The sequence below is a fragment of the Crassostrea angulata genome, chromosome 8 (assembly GCF_025612915.1).
Source record: "Crassostrea angulata isolate pt1a10 chromosome 8, ASM2561291v2, whole genome shotgun sequence".
Taxonomy (NCBI): domain Eukaryota; kingdom Metazoa; phylum Mollusca; class Bivalvia; order Ostreida; family Ostreidae; genus Magallana; species Magallana angulata.
The window spans coordinates 17,143,994-17,168,354 of record NC_069118.1 but is presented as its reverse complement, the minus strand read 5'-3'; the positions used below and the strand labels follow the sequence as shown (position 1 = coordinate 17,168,354).

Genomic DNA, 24,361 nt, shown 5'->3' with positions numbered 1-24,361 from the left:
CTGTGCTAAGGAGTTAGGTGACCATTTTTGAAAAGAAACTACATGTACTTATATAATTACACTTTATTTTATTGTTTATTTCGATAAACAATACGTCACAACATGGAAGTGTCCCATATCACCTTAAACTCGGAACACCTCTGACCTAATAAGATCGCCGCATTAAATACAAAGTTTGATTTAACTCTACTTTGTTTATCATCAAGAAATTCTGCATCCCTGACAAAGTTTTCTGTATAATGAAATACCAATTAACTGACTATTCGGACAATAGCAAGTTTATTGTCCCATTCCACAGCAACTATTTCCCTTGGCTTTGCCTCATTAAATAGTTGCTGTCTTGGGGGACAATAAACTTGCTATTGTCCTCGTACCCAGTAAATACTAAATAGGCATATAATATCCCATCCACCTACATTTCATGTTATATAACCTCCCGTTTGTAACCTTCAATTTCACTGTAAAGTCAACATATCTGTCATAGCCGCAAGTTTCACAATTTATTTCTGCTTCTCATGTACTTAAAATTAGGGGCCTTAATATTGCTTACCAATTCCAACAAGAGACATCCCTCTAACTATTGATAATCTTAAAAATTCATTTCATGAATCTACGCAACAATGATAAACCTTAAAGTACAGTCACTCTCAATTTTACAAAAATATTGACGGTACTTTATCCGAAACTGTTCCTTGTATCTTTAACTTAGTACACTAACATTTTTATGAAAAGACGGTTTGTCTTAGAATAAGAAAGCTAATGCAATTCTGAGAAAAAGAATACCACATATTGCCAATTCCATTGAGGTTTAATAAAAATATGGCCATTTAAGTGAACCCACCATTTCCAATTTCCTTTAGTAAACACAGATTTACAGGGTTCTCCATAGTAAAACATCTTTACCTGACCTTTTAGAGGTCAACTTTTGTTCAACCACCTTTAAAAAGAAACCTTATTCAATACAACATATGCCTACATGATATAATCATGATAAAAGCTTCACATCACTTAGAAATACCCTTACATGTATACCCCCCAACCCCCAATCTTTTGATTTTCATAAAAAGTCATGGTTTGAAATGTTTTACCTAATTTTATGAAACGTGTGGCAATTTCCTTGAGTCATTTCTCACACATATTTGAAAACAATCATCAATGATTCTAAAATTTGATCTTTATTTGTTTATTGTATGATTTGTACCATTTTAATTAACAAATAGACAGCTGTCCTGCTTGTGATTTCTTGTTTTCATGAAAAAAGTAAGCTAACAATCATATTTAGTGAATTTCTAATCTATTCTGATTTCTAGTCTTCTTCTAACCATGCTAAAACAGTAAGTTACAACCTACAAGTTAGACATCTGCCTTAAATTAGAATTAAATTCAAACACACCCAGGTAGCTGGAGACAGACTTGATTTCAATGAAAAATGTTCAAATTTGACATGTTTTTCTACTTTTTTATGCATATATACCTTAGAAAAGTAGAAATAGGTTGTTTCTTGTTCATTTCAAAAGTAATTATCATAGCAGATGTTATTTCAAAGTCAAATGTACATTTACATATCCTACATGTAATCTTAATGCAGACAATTAAATAGGGGGGGGGGGGGTTTCAATTATGTAAACACATCTAAATATCTTTATGAAATGAAAAAATAAAGGAAACATAATTGTATACTTTTATTGAAAAACAAATTTTCACAGCAATTATGAATTTCTTTAAACAGCCTTAATTTTGTTTTCATAATTTCTTATCAAACACAAACCACAACATGGCATGATGCTTTCTTCAAGTTCCATTATTGTTCATGCATTATCGGATTTAATTTGAATTACCGGTAAATAGTCTGTAGAACACAAGGAATATGCATGTGGATAGAGGTGACAGGTTAATCTCTGGAGCTGACCCACAAGAATCAACAGGTACCGGTAAAAGCCATGTGGTAACAAGAGTCTGTTTTGAGCTGAAATAATTAAAAAAAATAATTAGCTGTGTTTACATACATGTTCTAGTAATAGCTGTGTTTACATTAACATATGCATAGTATTTCTGTAAAAAATACACTGACCATGCAGTGTAATAAGTATGACATATCCCAATACATGACATAACATTTAGGCAGTACAAGATCAAAAATTTGCATATCAAGTCATAATATAATATTAAAAAATTTTCATAGGTATAAACACTTATCAAATTGAGAAAGAGAGAGAGTTTGAGAGAGAGAGAGAGAGAATTTAATACCGTACTTGTAGTGCAACAGTCAATATTTCAATTCGTAAATTACAAACGAATATTACCCACCGAACAGCGTCAAAGTACATGTACTGGTATTAGCTTCTGGTATACCATTTTTTATCAATTCTACTGTGTTTTTTTTTTTTTTTGCAAATAAATTTAGCGAGGGTTTTTGTTTATTTTCTTATAAATTACATGTTTTAAAAACAATACTACGTGTAATACGCATAAAACATGTAAGAGTAAACTTAATGAAGAATTTTTAATAGATTATTTTTCAAAGAATGTGGTACATTACATGTATGTCAATCTTTATAAAACTAGCGTATATTTCGTGCGCCATAAATTGCAAGTTTTCTGTAAATATCATTTACTTGCACGATAGGTATATATGGTCTAACCAAAATTTTCTTCATAAAGCTACAGCTGTATGTACCACATATATGTTTTGTCACAAGTAAACATTTTAAAAAAAAATACCCAAATTCCAACAGTTTAAATAAACTCTGACAACTCATTCTCTAATAAGTTCATTGTGTTTTGTGCGTGCATATCTTATTTGTCTGCTGCAACAGCAGCCAATCAGCGGTAAGCTGAATCCACAAAAAGAAAGTTTGTGTTTTAGGAGCGGGTAAATTGTTTATGCGACACTGTCAAGAAAACCACACCAAATAATAACAAGAAACATAAATATTCACTTAAATGTATTCTGTTGTAAAGTAAAGGTTTTTAACATTTATTGCATCTTGCAAAACATGTGATGACCTTAATCATCTGTCATATATCTGATATACATGTATATGTAAAAGATGGGAGAAATAACGACGGAACAAAGTGGGATTCGAACCTGGCCCTCTGAATCTCTAGTCAAGTGCTCTACCAACTGAGCTACATGTATCTGGCACCAGTATTCAAACCAGTCTGACCGTCACATTCCTCCCCCTTAAATGATCTTCACCCTCGAAGATCATCCCTGGCAGGATCGAGTTAACCTGTTAGTTCCAGGGGTTGGTCACAACACCAATATTGTAACAGGATGGGAGAAATAATGAAGGACCAAACCAGGATTTGAACCTGGGCCCCCTGAATCTCTAGTCAGGTGCTCTACCAACTGAGCTATCTGGCACTGGTATTCAAACCGGTCTGATCGTCACATATATAAAGAATTATTTTAAACAATGTTGTTCAATAAAAAATAACACTCGCAACCTTCAGTTTTTGTCTGTAATTAATCAATATTGGCGTGCGATCAGTTCTCGCCGAGTACCATTTCTCACCAGTGCATTGTTACGTCATTTTATCAACACATAAAATTATATACGAAAATATGATGTAACAGTGCACCAGCGAGAAATGGTCCTCGGCGAGAACTGCTCGCACGCCAGTACTGCCAGTAGTCAGATTAAAAAAAGAGAATAAAAAATTACATTTAAAACATTATCAAGGACAATTTAAGTACACATCATAACTGCTAAACAAGAAAAATTATGTGAACTGGTAGAATGGTAGGCATAGTTCTAACTTGTAACCTACATGTACAAGTACATGTACCGGGTACCCGTTGGTCTGCTAAACCTCTTTAATGATACAATGATCGGCATCATAAAGATATTAAAGTCATGTTTTAACTCTGAAGTCTGAAGTATACAATTTTATTTACTTGAAGTTATGTCTACAGGGTATTCATGACTACATTTGGAGTCTTCTGCACAAGAATATATGATATGTTTCTAATTAGACCCTACTTTGAATTTTGAGTTGAAAATTCACAATCTGTTATTTTTTTAAATAGATAAATTCAGTTACCCTTTCCAGTCCCCCATGAACCTCGAGCGAGTCTAAACATCCATGAAACATGTAAAAATTACACGTTAGTAAACAAACACCCACACCATAACAAAAACATCTAACAGTGTGCACGTACTTACATGTACATGCATCTATACTATATACTAAATTTTAACCAGTTAACAAGAAACTTTAAAAGGAGTAAAAGCCTCACCTTCTTCGGTAACATCCACATAAATCACACACTTTAATGTCCATCTTTTCTCCTTTATTACTCGTAGCTTATCAACGGCAGTGTGGCTGTCAGAATTTCCTCGTAAACGATTCACACGAGAACATATCCCTCCTTATACAAATATGTAGTATTGTTCCCTGTGCATGTTCATATGTGTCACAGTAACTTGAAAATGCATGTGTACACCGAAAGAATACACAACTGCTCTTCTGCATTACGGCTCTCTCTTTTCTACAATGCCGTTCGTTACTGTTTACATTCGGCGCGCGCGCGGGGGTTACAAACAGGGGCGCCCCGACAAATAGTTGCACATAGAACGTTTAAATAATGTGTGTTCATTGAATTCATAAATGATATAGATGAAAAAAATGAAATTGAATCACAACAATATATCTAAGACGCAACACAACGTAATGCAGTAAATTCCTGGGCCTTAATGTGGCATTTGTTCGCTTGTGTGTCTATGTAGACATATTAACTCGTTCATGTACGATTCTCACATATTTGTTTTATGAAATTTGAAAAAAAATATAGCACAGAACTTGTTTAATTTGATACCAAATGACATTATTTAATATATTAACAATAACTGAATTCATTTTTTTTCATAAAATGATAACGATTTTTGCTACCAGAAAAATACGTGTATGAGCTGCTGACCCCTAATTATAGGGGCCAGCCCTTTTTTCTTAATTTTAAATGAAAGCTCTCGTTATTCTTAACAATTTTTGTTCTATATGTATTAACAAAATATTTTTAGTTTAAAGGTTATAATACAAAAAGCAACAAAATTTCAGCCCCGAAAAAATCTTAAACTTTGGCGACAAATAGCTCAAAAACTAACAAAGAAATTACCAAAATTTTCATGCCAGCAAAACTATAAAATGTTACCGACAATTTCGCTAAATTTCATGCATCTATCATCTGTAGTTCCCGAGATCAACTCTGGACAAAAGACCCCCCAAATTTCAATTAAAGGGCAATAACTCATAACCGGAAGTAAAATTTAAAAAATTGAAAAAAACGTCTAGAGATATTAATATCATCTACATACCCTGAAAGTTTCATAGCAATCAGACAAAAAATGTTCGAGAAATCTCGTGCACAAAATTTGCGGGAAAAAAAAAAAATAATAACTAGAGCAAAGCTCGTTGCAAAGCAACGAGTGGGTTTTCCGCTAATGTCGAAAGCAACGCTAGAAGTACGTCTAAGAAGCAGAGTTCTTTATCTAGTAACAAAGAAACCTAAGTACAAAAAGATAAAAAAAAATCGAATGATTCTTGGTACAACTTAACATAATCCGAATGTTTTTAAGTACGACTTAACCAAAAACCCTTAACCATTTCAAGAACGACTTAACAAAAAAAACCAATGTGTTTAAGTACGACTTAACAAATTTGACTTCATTTTAGGTACAAGTTTACTTTACCTTGAACTAACATCTTTTTTCTTAACCCAGAATGCAAAATTAAAATTTACGTAAAAAATCAATTTTGTTTAAAACATAATTCTGAGCAACTTTTTCTCTTCACTGCTTTTCAAAGGGTTGACCTTTCGTACTGTGTGCTCGTTGCGTCATTAATTGTCAGAAACTTATCGATGTTAAGTTTACTTTACTGTACCTCTGTGAATATTTTCTATGTAAAATTACTATGAACCAGACAACATTGAAATGGTGAACATTTCAAAGGGCCCCGCTTATGTAATTTCAGAGAATTCTGCTTTGACCTTGAGCTATAACTTGAAATTTTTCCAGCTGGCATAGAACTTTTAATTCAATTTCATTCCTCCTAACATACATGCATTTTTGTTCAATCTGACCAAGATTAAGCATATTTGGAAAATAATCTACTGTCTAAAACTAATTTTAAAAAGATCTGCTATGACCTTCCAGGGCTCTACATTAACTTTTTTTCCTACTTGTCCATTCGGACAAGTGACCAAAACATTTACTTGTCCGAACTTCAACTTCACTTGTCCGAAAAATTTTCAATATTAAAGATCAAATATTGTCAACTTGAGAACTACAGTACTCTATTACTAAAATAAAATCATTTATTGATTAATACTCTAGCTATAATTAATAACCTGACTTTTTAAATGGAAACTTAAATTGTCTTTCCTATAATTATGTACATGTATTTGTTCTATATAACATTAAACATGATTTGTCAGCTGTAGCTTTGTCATGGCAAATTACAAGACATCTTAAATTTAGCATCAGGTTTAAAAATACATGTAACTGTTATATTGATTTCTCAGCTGTTTTTAAACTAAACATGGAATGCCATCATAGTCTATCAATGATGAATGAAACCTAAAATAAGTTACATTTCTTTCCATAATCCTTTATCTTTGCTACCTTTTCTTCCTTTCTTTTTCTTAACATATGTGTTTGGTACTTTGTAAGAACTAAGATCCACACCTTGAAAGTTGTTTGAAATTAGTGAACTTCAATCCCGATCAAGAGTAACTCAATTGCATTGCAATTTGATGTCGGGATCGAAATTCAAAATAACTAATCGATAAACTTATAATGAGACTACAGATAAACTTATCACAAAACTTTCTTTTCTTTTTTAAATGTTGGAGACTTCTTACTATAAAAAATGCACTTGTCCAGTTGGACAAGTGGCCAGCAATATTCACTTGTCCGCATATTTTTTTAACTGGTACCGGACAAGCGGACAAGCGTTAATGTCGAGCCCTGCCTTCACATTGACAGACTTGGTTCAAGGTCACTGCACGCCATTAACCAATAAACTCTGTAAAGGTAAAATATTAGCCAAATTGGGGCTAAAAGGAGAGTATATCTATGCGCTTAAAATATGGATTTTTGTGTGATCTGATATGACCTTGACTCTTCATCTACAAATATCATTCGAGGTCATTGCATATATTTTGATCAAAGGCATCATGTGGGAGAAGTATGAGGCTGAATGGAGCAAAGGGAGAGGAGATATACTCCGGACAAGGATTTTTAAAAATATAATTCTGCTATGACCTTCACAGTTTCTTTTCACTGAAAATAGGTTCAAGGTCACTACACACCCTTTCACCCTTTACTCAAACGCTCTGCTTATGTGAAGTCTGAGCCAAATAAGGGTTAGTAGAAATTATATATGCTCTCAAAAAAGGATTTTTGCATGATCCGATATGATCTTCACCCTTTACCTAGAAATTTCATGCAAGGTCACTGCACATCGTTTAACCATAGAGACACTCTGTGAGTATTAGCCAGATTGGACCAAAGGGAAAAAAGATATGCCCCAGACAAGGATTTTATATATATAATTCTGCTATGACCTTAACCTTATACCTAAAAACATGGTTCAAGGTCACTGCACATCCTTCAACCAAAGGAACCCTGTGGATGAGGTATGAGCCAGATTGGGCCAAGGGGAGAGAAGCTATGCTCCTGTCAAGCCATCTCGGATGGACAAACGGACAAATTGATCACTAGAAGGCGCTCGCATAAACATGCCTTTTTAACTAATTTAAAATAGTATCCATGCTATCTGCCCATGGTGAATAGTCATCAATATTTACAATATTTAACAAAAAAATAGCTTTTAAAAATATTTGAAAAGGTAAAAATTGTAAAAACCCCAGCGGGATTCGAACTCATGACTTACAGGTTCCTAGTAACCCTCTAATCCACTGTGCTAAGGAGTTATGTGACCATTTTTGAAAAGAAACTACATGTACTTATATAATTACACTTTATTTTATTGTTTATTTCGATAAACAATACGTCACAACATGGAAGTGTCCCATATCACCTTAAACTCGGAACACCTCTGACCTAATAAGATCGCATCATTAAATACAAAGTTTGATTTAACTCTAATTTGTTTATCATCAAGAAATTCTGCATCGCTGACAAATAAAGTTTTCTTCTGTATAATGAAATACCAATTAACTGACTATTCCGACAATAGCAAGTTTATTGTCCCACTCCACAGCAACTATTTACCTTGGCTTTGCCTCATTAAATAGTTGCTGTCTTTGGGGACCATAAACTTGCTATTGTCCTCATACCCAGTAAATACTAAATAGGCATATAATATCCCATCCACCTACATTTCATGTTATATAACCTCCCGTTTGTAACCTTCAATTTCACTGTAAAGTCAACATATCTGTCATAGCCGCAAGTTTCACAATTTATTTCTGCTTCTCATGTACTTAAAATCAGGGGCCTTAATATTGCTTACCAATTCCAACAAGAGACATCCCTCTAACTATTGATAATCATTAAAATTCATTTCATGAATCTACGCAACAATGATAAACCTTCAAGTACAGTCACTCTCAATTTTACAAAAATATTGACGGTACTTTATCCGAAACTGTTCCTTGTACCTTTAACTTAGTACACTAACATTTTTATGAAAAGACTAAGAAAGCTAATGCAATTCTGAGAAAAAGAATACCACATATTGCCAATTCCATTGAGGTTTAATAAAAATATGGCCATTTAAGTGAACCCACAATTTCCAATTTCCTTTAGTAAACACAGATTTACAGGGTTCTCCATAGTAAAACATCTTTACCTGACCTTTTAGAGGTCAACTGTTGTTCAACCACCTTTAAAAAGAAACCTTATTCAATACAACATACCCCTACATCATATATAATCATGATAAAAGCTTCACATCACTTAGAAATACCCTTACATGTATACCCCCCACCCCCCAATCTTTTGATTTTCATAAAAAGTCATGGTTTGAAATGTTTTACCTAATTTTATGAAACGTGTGGCAATTTCCTTGAGTAATTTCTCACACATATGAAAACAATCATCAATGATTCTAAAATTTGATCTTTATTTGTTTATTGTATGATTTGTACCATTTTAATGAACAAATAGACAGCTGTCCTGCTTGTGATTTCTTGTTTTCATGAAAAAAGTAAGCTAACAATCATATTTAGTGAATATCTAATCTATTCTGATTTCTAGTCTCCTTCTAACCATGCTAAAACAGTAAGTTACAACCTACAAGTTAGACATCTGCCTTAAATTAAAATTAAATTCAAACACACCCAGGTAGCTGGAGACAGATCGAGTTGATTTCAATGAAAAATTTTCAAATTTGACATGTTTTTCTACTTTTTTATATGCATATATACCTTAGAAAGGTAGAAATAGGTTGTTTCTTGTTCATTTCAAAAGTAATTATCATAGCAGATGTTATTTCAATGTCAAATGTACATTTACATATCCTACATGTAATCTTAATGCAGACAATTAAATAGAGGGGGGGGGGGGGGATTTTTCAATTATGTAAACACATCTAAATATCTTTATGAAATAAAAAATAAAGGAAACATAATTGCATACTTTTATTGAAAAACAAATTTTCACAGCAATTATGAATTTCTTTATAAACAGCCTTAATTTTGTTTTCATAATTTCTTATCAAACACAAACCACAACATGGCATGATGCTTTCTTCAAGTTCCATTATTGTTTATGCATTATCGGATTTAATTTGAATTACCGGTAAATAGTCTGTAGAACACAAGGAATATGCATGTGGATAGAGGTGACAGGTAAATTTCAGGAGCTGACCCACAAGAATCAACAGGTACCGGAAAAAGCCATGTGGTAACAAGAGTCTGTTTTGAGCTGAAATAAAAAAAAAATAATAATTAGCTGTGTTTACATACATGTACTAGTAATAGCTGTGTTTACATTAACATATGCATAGTATTTCTGGAAAAAATACACTGACCATGCAGTGTAATAGGTATGACATATCCCAATACATGACATAACATTTAGGCAGTACAAGATCAAAAATTTGCATATCAAGTCATAATATAATATTAAAAAATTTTCATAGGTATAAACACTTATCAAATTGAGAGAGAGAGAGTTTGAGAGCGAGAGAGAGTTTATTACCGTACTTGTAGTGCAACAGTCAATATTTCAATTCGTAAATTACAAACGAATATTACCCACCGAACAGCGTCAAAGTACATGTACTGGTATTAGCTTCTGGTATACCATTTTTTATCAATTCTACTGTGTTTTTTTTTTGCAAATAAATTTAGCAAGGGTTTTTGCTTATTTTCTTATAAATTACATGTTTTAAAAACAATACTATGTGTAATAAGCATAAAACATGTATGAGTAAACTTAATGAAGAATTTTTAATAGATTATTTTTCACAGAATGTGGTACATTACATGTATGTCAATCTTTATAAAACTAGCGTATATTTCGTGCGCCATAAATTGCAAGTTTTTTGTAAATATCATTTACTTGCATGATAGGTATATATGGTCTAACCAAAATTTTCTTCACAAAGCTACAGCTGTATGTACCACATATATGTTTTGTCACAAGTATACATTTAAAAAAAAACAACCCCAATTTCCAACAGTTGAAATAAACTCAACTCATTCTCTGATAAGTTCATTGTGTTTTGTGCGTGCATATCTTATTTGTCTGCTGCAACAGCACCCAATCAGCGGTAAGCTGAATCCACAAAAAGAAAGTTTGTGTATTAGGAGCGGGTAAATTGTTTATGCGACACTGTCAAGAAAACCACACCAAATAATAACAGGAAACATAAATATTCACTTATATGTATTGTGTTGTAAAGTAAAGGTTTTTAACACTTATTGCATCTTGCAAAACATGTGATGACCCTTAATCATCTGTCATATATCTGATATACATGTATATGTAAAAGATGGGAGAAATAACGACGGAACAAACTGGGATTCGAACCTGGCCCTCTGAATCTCTAGTCAAGTGCTCTACCAACTGAGCTACATGTATCTGGCACCGGTATTCAAACCAGTCTGACCGTCACATTCCTTCCCCCTTAAATGATCTTCACCCTCGAAGATCACCCCTGGCAGGAGTTAACCTGTTAGTTCCAGGGGTTGGTCACAACACCAATATTGTAACAGGATGGGAGAAATAATGAAGGACCAAACCGGGATTTGAACCTGGGCCCCCTGAATCTCTAGTCAGGTGCTCTACCAACTGAGCTATCTGGCACTGGTATTCAAACCGGTCTGATCATCACATATATAAAGAATTATTTTAAACAATGTTGTTCAATAAAAAATAACACGCGCAACCTTCAGTTTTTGTCTGTAATTAATCAATATTGGCGTGCGATCAGTTCTCGCCGAGTACCATTTCTCACCAGTGCATTGTTACGTCATTTTATCAACACATAAAATTATATACGAAAATATGATGTTACTGTGCACCAGCGAGAAATGGTCCTCGACGAGAACTGCTCGCAGGCCAGTACTGCCAGTAGTCAGATTAAAAAAAGAGAATAAAAAATTACATTTAAAACATTAACAAGGACAATTTAAGTACACATCATAACTGCTAAACAAGAAAAATTATGTGAACTGGTAGAATAGTACGCATAGTTCTAACTTGTAACCTACATGTACAAGTACATGTACCGGGTACCCGTTGGTCTGCTAAACCTTTCTAATGATACAATGATTGGCATCATAAAGATATTAAAGTCATGTTTTAACTCTGAAGTCTGAAGTATACAATTTTATTTACTTGAAGTTATGTCTACAGGATATTCATGACTACATTTGGAGTCTTCTGCACAAGAATATATGATATGTTTCTAATTAGACCCTGCTTTGAATTTTGAGTTGAAAATTCACAATCTGTTATTTTTTTAAATAGATAAATTCAGTTACCCTTTCCAGTCCCCCATGAACCTCGAGCGAGTCTAAACATCCATGAAACATGTAAAAATTACACGTTAGCCTAGTAAAAAACACCCACACCATAACAAAAACAAACAGTGTGCACGTACTTACATGTACATCTATACTATATACTAAATTTTAACTTTAACTTTTTTAAACTTTAAAAGGAGTAAAAGCCTCACCTTCTTCAGTAACATCCACATAAATCACACACTTTAATGTCCATCTTTTCCCCTTTATTACTCGTAGCTTATCAACGGCTGATCGTCGACAGAAGTGTGGCTGTCAGAATTTCCTCGTAAACGATTCACACGAGAAAAATATCCTCCTTAAACAAATATGTAGTATTGTTCCCTGTGCATGTTCATATGTTTCACAGTAAATTGAAAATGCATTTGTACGTCGAAAGAATACACAACTTCTCTTCTGCATTACGGCTCTCTCTTTTCTACAATGCCGTTCGTTACTGTTTACATTCGGCGCGCGCGCGGGGGTTACAAACAGGGGCGCCCCGACAAATAGTTGCACATAGAACGTTAAAATAATGTGTGTTCATTGAATTCATAAATGATATAGATGAAAAAAATGAAATTGAATCACAACTATTTATCTAAGACGCAACACAACGTAATGCAGTATATGCCTGGGCCTTAAAGTGGCATTTGTTCGCTTGTGTGTCTATGTAGACAAATTAACTCGTTCATGTAACGTTACGATTCACACATATTTGTTTTATGAAATTTGAAAAAAATAGGGCACAGAACTTTTTAAATTTGATACCAAATGACATTATTTAATATATTAACAATAACTGAATTAATTTTTTTTCATAAAATGATAACGATTTTTGCTATCAGAAAAATACGTGTATGAGCTGCTGACCCCTAATTATAGGGGCCAGCCCTTTTTTCTTAATTTTAAATGAAAGCTCTCGTTATTCTGAACAACTTTTGTTCTATATGTATTAACAAAATATTTTTAGTTTAAAGGTTATAATACAAAAAGCAACAAAATTTCAGCCCCGAAAAAATCTTAAACTTTGGCGACAAATAGCTCAAAAACTAACAAAGAAATTACCAAAATTTTCATGCCAGCAAAACTATAAAATGTTACCAACAATTTCGCCAAATTTCATGCATTTATCATCTGCAGTTCCCGAGATCAACTCTGGACAAAAGACCCCCCAATTTTCAATTAAAGGGCAATAACTCATAACCGGAAGTGAATTTTAAAAATTTGAAAAAAACGTCTAGAGATATTAATATCATCTACATACCCTGAAAGTTTCATAGCAATCATACAAAAAATGTTCGAGAAATCTCGTGCACAAAATTTGCGGGAAAAAAAAAAATAATAACTAGAGCAAAGCTCGTTGCAAAGCAACGAGTGGGTTTTCCGCTAATGTCGAAAGCAACGCTAGAAGTACGTCTAAGAAGCAGAGTTCTTAATCTAGTAACAAAGAAACCTAAGTACAAAAAGATAAAAAAAATCGAATGATTCTTGGTACAACTTAACATGATCCGAATGTTTTAAGTACGACTTAACCAAAAACCCTTAACCATTTCAAGAACGACTTAACAAAAAAACCAATGTGTTTAAGTACGACTTAACAAATTTGACTTCATTTTAGGTACAAGTTTACTTTACCTTGAACTAACATCTTTTTTCTTAACCCAGAATGCAAAATTAAAATTTATGTAAAAAATCAATTTTGTTTAAAACATAATTCTGAGCAACTTTTCCTCTTTACTGCTTTTCAAAAGGTTGACCTTTCATACTGTGTGCTCGTTGCGTCATTAATTGTCAGAAACTTATCGATGTTAAGTTTACTTTACTGTACTTCTGTGAATATTTTCTATGTAAAATTACTATGAACCAGACAACATTGAAATGGTGAACATTTCAAAGGGCCCCGCTTATGTTATTTCAGAGAATTCTGCTTTGACCTTGACCTATAACTTGAAATTTTTCCAGCTGGCTTAGAACTTTTAATTCAATTTCATTCCCCTTAACATACATGCATTTTTGTTCAATCTGACCAAGATTAAGCATATTTGGAAAATAATCTACTATTTAAAACTAATTTTAAAAAGATCTGCTATGACCTTCACATTGACAAACTTGGTTCAAGGTCACTGCACGCCATTAACCAATAAACTCTGTAAAGGTAAAATATTAGCCAAATAGGGGCTAAAAGGAGAGTATATCTATGCTCTTAAAATATGGATTTTTGTGTGATCTGATATGACCTTGACTCTTCATCTACAAATATCATTCGAGGTCATTGCATATATTTTGAACAAAGGCATCATGTGGGTAAAGTATGAGGCTGAATGGAGCAAAGGGAGAGAAGATATACTCCGGACAAGGATTTTTAAAAATATAATTCTGATATGACCTTCACGTTTTCTTTTCACTGAAAAAAGGTTCAAGGTCACTACACACCCTTTCACCCTTTACTCAAAAGCTCTGCTTATGTGAAGTCTGAGCCAAATAGGGGTTAGTAGAAATTATATATGCTCTCAAAAAAGGATTTTTGCATGATCCGATATGATCTTCACCCGTTACCTAGAAATTTCATGCAAGGTCACTGCACATCGTTTAACCATAGAGACACTCTGTGAGTATTAGCCAGATTGGACCAAAGGGAAAAAAGATATGCCCCAGACAAGGATTTTAAATATATAATTCTGCTATGACCTTAACCTTATACCTAAAAACATGGTTCAAGGTCACTGCACATCCTTGAACCAAAGGAACCCTGTGGATGAGGTATGAGCCAGATTGGGCCAAGGGGAGAGAAGCTATGCTCCTGTCAAGCCATCTCGGATGGACAGACCGACAAATTGATCACTAGAAGGCGTCCGCATAAACATGCCTTTTTATCTAAAATAGTATCCATGCTATCTGCCCATGGTGAATAGTCATCAAAACCATTCATTAGCAGAATTTGATTTCCCTCCTTTTTAAGGTGGTATGGGACATCAGTCGATATTAATGTGGATTAAAGTACTATATAATTGAAAACTTTTCACCGGTTTAGAATTTTCAAATTTTACAATATTTAACCAAAAATTAGCTTTTAAAAATATTTGAAAAGGTAAAAATTGTAAAAACCCCAGCGGGATTCGAACTCATGACTTATAGGTTCCTAGTAAACCCTCTAACCCACTGTGCTAAGGAGTTAGGTGACCATTTTTGAGAAGAAACTACATGTACTTATATAATTACACTTTATTTTATTGTTTATTTCGATAAACAATACGTCACAACATGGAAGTGTCCCATATCACCTTAAACTCGGAACACCTCTGACCTAATAAGATCGCCGCATTAAATACAAAGTTTGATTTAACTCTAATTTGTTTATCATCAAGAAATTCTGCATCGCTGACAAATAAGGTTTTCTTCTGTATAATGAAATACCAATTAACTGACTATTCGGACAATAGCAAGTTTATTGTCCCATTCAACAGCTACTATTTCCCTTGGCTTTGCCTCATTAAATATTTGCTGTCTTGGGGGACAATAAACTTGCTATTGTCCTCATACCCAGTAAATACTAAATAGGCATATAATATCCTATCCACCTACATTTCATGTTATATAACCTCCCGTTTGTAACCTTCAATTTCACTGTAAAGTCAACATATCTGTCATAGCCGCAAGTTTCACAATTTATTTCTGCTTCTCATGTACTTAAAATTAGGGGCCTTAATATTGCTTACCAATTCCAACAAGAGACATCCCTCTAACTATTGGTAATCAATAAAATTCATTTCATGAATCTACGCAACAATGATAAACCTTCAAGTACAGTCACTCTCAATTTTACAAAAATATTGACGGTACTTTATCCGAAACTGTTCCTTGTATCTTTAACTTAGTACACTAACATTTTTATGAAAAGACGGTTTGTCTTAGAATAAGAAAGCTAATGCAATTCTGAGAAAAAGAATACCACATATTGCCAATTCCATTGAGGTTTAATAAAAATATGGCCATTTAAGTGAACCCACCATTTCCAATTTCCTTTAGTAAACACAGATTTACAGGGTTCTCCATAGTAAAACATCTTTATCTGACCTTTTAGAGGTCAACTTTTGTTCAACCACCTTTAAAAAGAAACCCTATTCAATACAACATATGCCTACATGATATAATCATGATAAAAGCTTCACATCACTTAGAAATACCCTTACATGTATACCCCCCACCCCCCAATCTTTTGATTTTCATAAAAAGTCATGGTTTGAAATGTTTTACCTAATTTTATGAAACATGTGGCAATTTCCTTGAGTCATTTCTCACACATATTTGAAAACAATCATCAATGATTCTAAAATGTGATCTTTATTTGTTTATTGTATGATTTGTACCATTTTAATTAACAAATAGACAGCTGTCCTGCGTGTGATTTCTTGTTTTCATGAAAAAAGTAAGCTAACAATCATATTTCGTGAATATCTAATCTATTCTGATTTCTAGTCTTCTTCTAACCATGCTAAAACGGTAAGTTACAACCTACAAGTTAGACATCTGCCTTAAATTAGAATTAAATTCAAACACACCCAGGTAGCTGGAGACAGAGTTGATTTCAATGAAAAATGTTCAAATTTGACATGTTTTTCTACTTTTTATGCATATATACCTTAGAAAGGTAGAAATAGGTTGTTTCTTGTTCATTTCAAAAGTAATTATCATAGCAGATGTTATTTCAAAGTCAAATGTACATTTACATATCCTACATGTAATCTTAATGCAGACAATTAAATAGAGGGGGGGGGGGGTTCAATTATGTAAACACATCTAAATATCTTTATGAAATAAAAAATAAAGGAAACATAATTGTATACTTTTATTGAAAAACAAATTTTCACAGCAATTATGAATTTCTTTAAACAGCCTTAATTTTGTTTTCATTATTTCTTATCAAACACAAACCACAACATGGCATGATTCCATTATTGTTCATGCATTATCGGATTTAATTTGAATTACCAGTAAATAGTCTGTAGAACACAAGGAATATGCATGTGGATAGAGGTGACAGGTTAATCTCAGGAGCTGACCCACAAGAATCAACAGGTACCGGTAAAAGCCATGTGGTAACAAGAGTCTGTTTTGAGCTGAAATAAATAAAAAAAATAATTAGCTGTGTTTACATACATGTACTAGTAATAGCTGTGTTTACATTAACATATGCATAGTATTTCTGTAAAAAATACACTGACCATGCAGTGTAATAAGTATGACATATCCCAATACATGACATAACATTTAGGCAGTACAAGATCAAAAATTTGCATATCAAGTCATAATATAATATTAAAAAATTTTCATAGGTATAACATGTATAAACACTTATCAAATTGAGAAAGAGAGAGAGTTTGAGAGAGAGAGAGTTTATTACCATACTTGTAGTGCAACAGTCAATATTTCAATTCGTAAATTACAAACGAATATTACCCACCGAACAGCGTCAAAGTACATGTACTGGTATTAGCTTCTGGTATACCATTTTTTATCAATTCTACTGTGTATTTTTTGTTTGCAAATAAATTTAGCGAGGGTTTTTGTTTATTTTCTTATAAATTACATGTTTTAAAAACAATACTACGTGTAATAAGCATAAAACATGTATGAGTAAACTTAATGAAGAATTTTTAATAGATATTTTTCAAAGAATGTGGTACATTACATGTATGTCAATCTTTATAAAACTAGCGTATATTTCGTGCGCCATAAATTGCAAGTTTTTTGTAAATATCATTTACTTGCATGATAGGTATATATGGTCTAACCAAAATTTTCTTCATAAAGCTACAGCTGTATGTACCACATATATGTTTTGTCACAAGTATACATTTTAAAAAAAAATACCCAAATTCCAACAGTTTAAATAAACTCAACTCATTCTCTGATAAGTTCATTGTGTTTTGTGCGTGCATATCTTATTTGTCTGCTGCAACAGCAGCCAATCAGCGGTAAGCTGAATCCACAAAAAGAAAGTTTGTGTTTTAGGAGCGGGTAAATTGTTTATGCGACACTGTCAAGAAAACCACACCAAATAATAACAAGAAACATAAATATTCACTTAAATGTATTCTGTTGTAAAGTAAAGGTTTTTAACACTTATTGCATCTTGCAAAACATGTGATGACCTTAATCATCTGTCATATATCTGATATACATGTATATGTAAAAGATGGGAGAAATAAGGACGGAACAAAGTGGGATTCGAACCTGGCCCTCTGAATCTCTAGTCAAGTGCTCTACCAACTGAGCTACATGTATCTGGCACCGGTATTCAAACCAGTCTGACCGTCACATTCCTCCCCCTTAAATGATCTTCACCCTCGAAGATCATCCCTGGCAGGATCGAGTTAACCTGTTAGTTCCAGGGGTTGGTCACAACACCAATATTGTAACAGGATGGGAGAAATAATGAAGGGATTTGAACCTGGGCCCCCTGAATCTCTAGTCAGGTGCTCTACCAACTGAGCTATCTGGCACTGGTATTCAAACCGGTCTGATCGTCACATATATAAAGAATTATTTTAAACAATGTTGTTCAATTAAAAATAACACTCGCAACCTTCAGTTTTTGTCTGTAATTAATCAATATTGGTGTGCGATCAGTTCTCGCCGAGTACCATTTCTCACCAGTGCATTGTTACGTCATTTTATCAACACATAAAATTATATACGAAAATATGATGTAACAGTGCACCAGCGAAAAATGGTCCTCGGCGAGAACTGCTCGCACGCCAGTACTGCCAGTAGTCAGATTAAAAAAAGAGAATAAAAAATTACATTTAAAACATTAACAAGGACAATTTAAGTACACATCATAACTGCTAAACAAGAAAAATTATGTGAACTGGTAGAATGGTAGGCATAGTTCTAACTTGTAACCTACATGTACAAGTACATGTACCGGGTACCCGTTGGTCTGCTATACCTCTTTAATGATACAATAATCGGCATCATAAAGATATTAAAGTCATGTTAACTCTGAAGTCTGAAGTATACAATTTTATTTACTTGAAGTTATGTCTACAGGGTATTCATGACTACATTTGGAGTTCTCTGCACAAGAATATATGATATGTTTCTAATTAGACCCTGCTTTGAATTTTGAGTTGAAAATTCACAATCTGTTATTTTTTTAAATTGATAAATTCAGTTACCCTTTCCAGTCCCCCATGAACCTCGAGCGAGTCTAAACACCCATGAAACATGTAAAAATTACACGTTAGTAAACAAACACCCACACCATAACAAAAACATCCAACAGTGTGCACGTACTTACATGTACATCTATACTATATACTTAATTTTAACCAGTTAACAAGAAACTTTAAAAGGAGTAAAAGCCTCACCTTCTTCAGTAACATCCACATAAATCACACACTTTAATGTCCATCTTTTCTCCTTTATTACTCGTAGCTTATCAACGGCTGATCGTCGACAGAAGTGTGGCTGTCAGAATTTCCTCGTAAACGATTCACACGAGAAAAATATCCTCCTTAAACAAATATGTAGTATTGTTCCCTGTGCATGTTCATATGTTTCACAGCAAATTGAAAATGCATGTGTACACCGAAAGAATACACAACTTCTCTTCTGCATTACGGCTCTCTCTTTTCTACAATGCCGTTCGTTACTGTTTACATTCGGCGCGCGCGCGCGGGGGTCACAAACAGGGGCGCCCCGACACATAGTTGCACATAGAACGTTTAAATAATGTGTGTTCATTGAATTCATAAATGATATAGATGAAAAAAATGAAATTGAACCACAACAATTTATCTAAGACGCAACACAACGTAATGCAGTAAATGCCTGGGCCTTAATGTGGCATTTGTTCGCTTGTGTGTCTATGTAGACATATTAACTCGTTCATGTACGATTCTTACATATTTGTTTTATGAAATTTGAAAAAAAATATAGGACAGAACTTGTTTAATTTGATACCAAATGACATTATTTAATATATTAACAATAACTAAATTAATTTTTTTTCATAAAATGATAACGATTTTTGCTATCAGAAAAATACGTGTATGAGCTGCTGACCCCTAATTATAGGGGCCAGCCCTTTTTTTTAATTTTAAATGAAAGCTCCCGTTATTCTAAACAACTTTTGTTCTATATGTATTAACAAAATATTTTTAGTTTAAAGTGTATAATACAAAAAGCAACAAAATTTCAGCCCCGAAAAAATCTTAAACTTTGGCGACAAATAGCTCAAAAACTAACAAAGAAATTACCATAATTTTCATGCCAGCAAAATTATAAAATGTTACCGACAATTTCGCCAAATTTTATGCATCTATCATCTGTAGTTCCCGAGATCAACTCTGGACAAAAGACCCCCCAATTTTCAATTAAAGGGCTATAACTCATAACCGGAAGTGAATTTTAAAAATTTGAGAAAAACGTCTAGAGATATTAATATCATCTACATACCCTGAAAGTTTCATAGCAATCAGACAAAAAATGTTCGAGAAATCTCGTGCACAAAATTTGCGGGAAAAAAAAAATAATAATAAGAAACAGTAGAATAACAGAAGGGTTTTCCGTTGAAAAACGGAAAACCCTAATAAGAAACTGTAGAATAACAGAAGGGTTTTCCGTTGAAAAACGGAAAACCCTAATAAGAAACAGTAGAATAACAGAAGGGTTTTCCGTTGAAAAACGGAAAACCCTAAAAACAATAGAATAACAAGAGGGTCTTCCGTTGAAAACGGAAGACCCTAATTATTATTGTAAAAGAATATATATTATAATACATGCATATATGGTATAAGAAATACAATTGTTAGATATGAAAAGTTGTTTATACTGACCAACTGATTTTTAAAATATATATCTTATAATAATGATTAATTTTATGATTGCATAGTATATCAAATCATCATTTCTGTCAATCAGTGTATGTCTGTCCATCCATTTATCTGTCTGAAGTCTATTTTATTTTATAACCTTGATAAGGTTACTGATGTAGATCCATTTGAGATCATCATTATGACATTTACATACATCAAGCCTCACAGAAAATATCAGCCCTCTTAAATGACAGAGTTTTTGAATGAGTTATGAATGTATGGTTGAGTAAAATTTTTATTTTAAATATTTTTGAAATGATTTTTGTGAATAAGAATATTTTTGTTATATATACCAGTATAGATACCTTATCTATATATTTTTATAATTTTTCCATGAAAAAATATACATATCCTATTTAGGCCACACCAATATAATTTCTTGCTACTCGGACATTAAGTGGAATAGTGTACGAGCGGGCGGGCGATAAAATAATAAGATTATTATTTTTTGTAGCCGAAATTTTTAGGCGGCACATGATGATATGATTTGTAAAGTTTTATTTAAACATGAGCGTGCAGGATCCGATGGAAAAGAAACAAGATATCTGTGAGCCAATGCTCACTAGTGATACCCGCGCTCTGATGTGAATGTGGCTAAAATAAACAAAGTACTCATTTAACAGGAAGATGATGTCCGATTGGTACAGAAATATATCCCACGATATGGCATGCCTTAACAAACACTGTGTAAAAATTTCAAGCATCTTCGATAAATAGCTGCTGAGAAATCTTTGACGAAAATTTGTTTGAAAATTTTGGCAAAAAATAAATAAAGTCATTATTAAACAGGAACTTGACTTCCGATTGATACAAAAATATATCCCACAATATGGCATGCCTAAACAAATAGTGTGTTAAAATTTCAAGCATCTGCGATAAATAGCTGCTGAGAAATCTTTGACGAAAATTTGTTTGAAAATTTTGGCTAAAAATAAACAAAGTCGTCATTTAACAGGAAGTTGACATCCGATTGGTACAGGAATATATCCCACAATATGGCATGCCTATACAAATACTGTGTGAAAATTTCAAGCATCTGCAATAAACAGTTGCTGAGAAATCTTTGACGAAAATTTGTTTGAAAATTTTGGTTAAAAAATAAGCAAAGTCGTCATTTAACAGGAAGTTGACGTCTGATTGGTACAGATATATATTCCACAATATGGCATGCCTTAACAAATAGTGTGTTAAAATTTCAAGCATCTGCGATAAATCGCTGCTGAGAAATCTTTGAGGAAAATTTGTTTGAAAATTTTGGCTAAAAATAAACAAAGTCGTCATTTAACAGTAAGTTGACGTCTGATTGGTACAAAAATATATCCCACGATACGGCATGCCTATACAAATACTGTGTAAAAATTTCAAGCATCTGCGATAAACAGTTGCTGAGAAATCTTTGACGAAAATTTGTTTGAAAATTTTGGTTAAAAAATAAGCAAAGTCGTCATTTAACAGTAAGTTGACGTCTGATTGGTACAAAAATATATCCCACGATATGGCATGCCTTTACAAACACTGTGTTAAAATTTCAAGCATCTGCGATAAATAGTTGCTGAGATAAATGCGACAGAAAATTTTCTACGGACGGACAGATAGACAGACAGACGGACGGACGGACAGACAGACAGACAGACAGACACACAAGGGTAAAACAGTATACCCCCTCTCCTTCGGAACGGGGGTATAATTAAATTGGTCTGGCTTTCCACATTTTTTATTATTTTAGTTCAAATTGAGACTGAACCATTGTAATATATTACCCTGCATAATCATTCTGATAAAGTCTAAATCATACATTATAAATAGCATCAAGACCAATATCGGGACCAAGGAAGGGTTCAAAGTTCAGTATATATAGGAATTATAGGATTGCATACAATCATGTTAATACATAAGGACAAATCATAAATCATCTCAGAATCTGCATTGTTGTCTTGTCCAATCAGATTATATGATTTCAAGAATTACATATATCATGATTAAGTATCAGATTTCATTTTATACCTGTAATCATTTGAAAGATTCTCCTATTTTCCAACACCCATTTTAATGCAATACCTTGCAAATCAGACAAAACTTTTAAAGATTGATAAAGGATATTCAAATTAATTAAAGTCAGTATATGATTTTTATAAAACCTGTGATTTATTTGGTTTGATTGTATTTTAAATCTTTCAAGAAAGGCTTAATAAAAATTGTGTTTATTAAAGTCTTCATGCATGTTTTTCTTTTTTGTGTACAGAGACCAGAGTTCCTTGATTATATCAGATGCACAACTATGGCACTCAGTTTATTAATTACCATTAAAATAACCTTTTTAATATACATTGGAAGTGAAAAAATTGTTTAAAATAAAGAATCCTCTTTTCTTTACATGTTTTGTTTTTAGAAATACAATTATTTATGGCAGTATTGACTTTCATGAAGCGTGCAGAGTGATTTTTCGTAAAAGTCACATCAGAGGAAATTCGAATTATCAGCCTCTTTTATTCAATTACTAGTTGTATTTGCAACACAACTCCATTAATTTTTTTCTACAAGAACTTATGCAGGTTCTCAGTATAACTAGTTGAAAGAAATTTCCATTTAAAACTGAATTATACGTCTTTTCTAACAGATGAGTAGGGTTTGTAGCATCTATTTTAATAGAGGTCAGAGGAAATTCAAACGTTATTATCTTTTTTTCTAGCTCACCAGTATACCAATTATTTATTATTAATTTGTTGCTTTTTATCATTTCTTCAAAATAACAATAAAAAAATTAGGGTCTAATTATAGGAAATAGTATTTTTTGCAATTTTTCTACCTCTGGTCACGTCAAAAAATGTCACTTGTTTAGTTGTCAGAGGAAATTCAAACTAAAATAGCGAATTGAATAAAAGAAATTCCAATAATCCATTTTCAGATAAATAAAGTTTTTTATTAACCTTTTTAATATTTTGGTAAGAAATGTTTTCTCGTTAATAGTAAATATGTCTTTTATGACTGTTTTAATTTACATTTAAGTTTTTTTTCCTCGTTCTAATTTTTTGAACATGGGTAAGGTCATGGAAACGAATTCATTGACATATGCTTAAAATTTTTTTTGGACAAAAGCGAATCGATTTGAGTCTGTTTAAACAATTTATTCAAATATTCAATTAGTTTCATGTCAAGTTCACATATCCTTAACATGCCCGCGATTCGTCGTAAATTTGGTGGATTGATAATCAAGAACATTACTTTTCCCGTGCACATGCGCAAATCCACCTAAGCTTAAATCAGTTATGAAATATGCATTAGTAAATCGCCGTTATTCATTATAAAATTATGGCTAGTACCTCGATAATATTTATCAAAAAATTCCCAAATTTCCCATAATCTTCTTTGATGTATATATTTTGTCATGCTGACAAAATTTGGGTTCGTTTTTCAACATCGCAAAAATGCCGTTAAAACGGCATATATACCTTTAAGCAAAATTGGTAGAAAATGGCTAAATTCAACATCAGTT

General features: G+C 32.8%; 1 long non-coding RNA gene across 1 annotated transcript; it reads right to left on the bottom strand.

Moving 5' to 3' along the window:
* Window positions 1–9,597: 9,597 nt before the first annotated feature.
* LOC128161777 (uncharacterized) lies at window positions 9,598–12,886 on the bottom strand. The gene is made up of 2 exons (XR_008240409.1): window positions 12,157–12,886; window positions 9,598–9,896 (listed from the first exon to the last, which is right to left on the bottom strand). It is a non-coding gene; the product is annotated as an uncharacterized LOC128161777 (long non-coding RNA).
* Window positions 12,887–24,361: the final 11,475 nt, after the last annotated feature.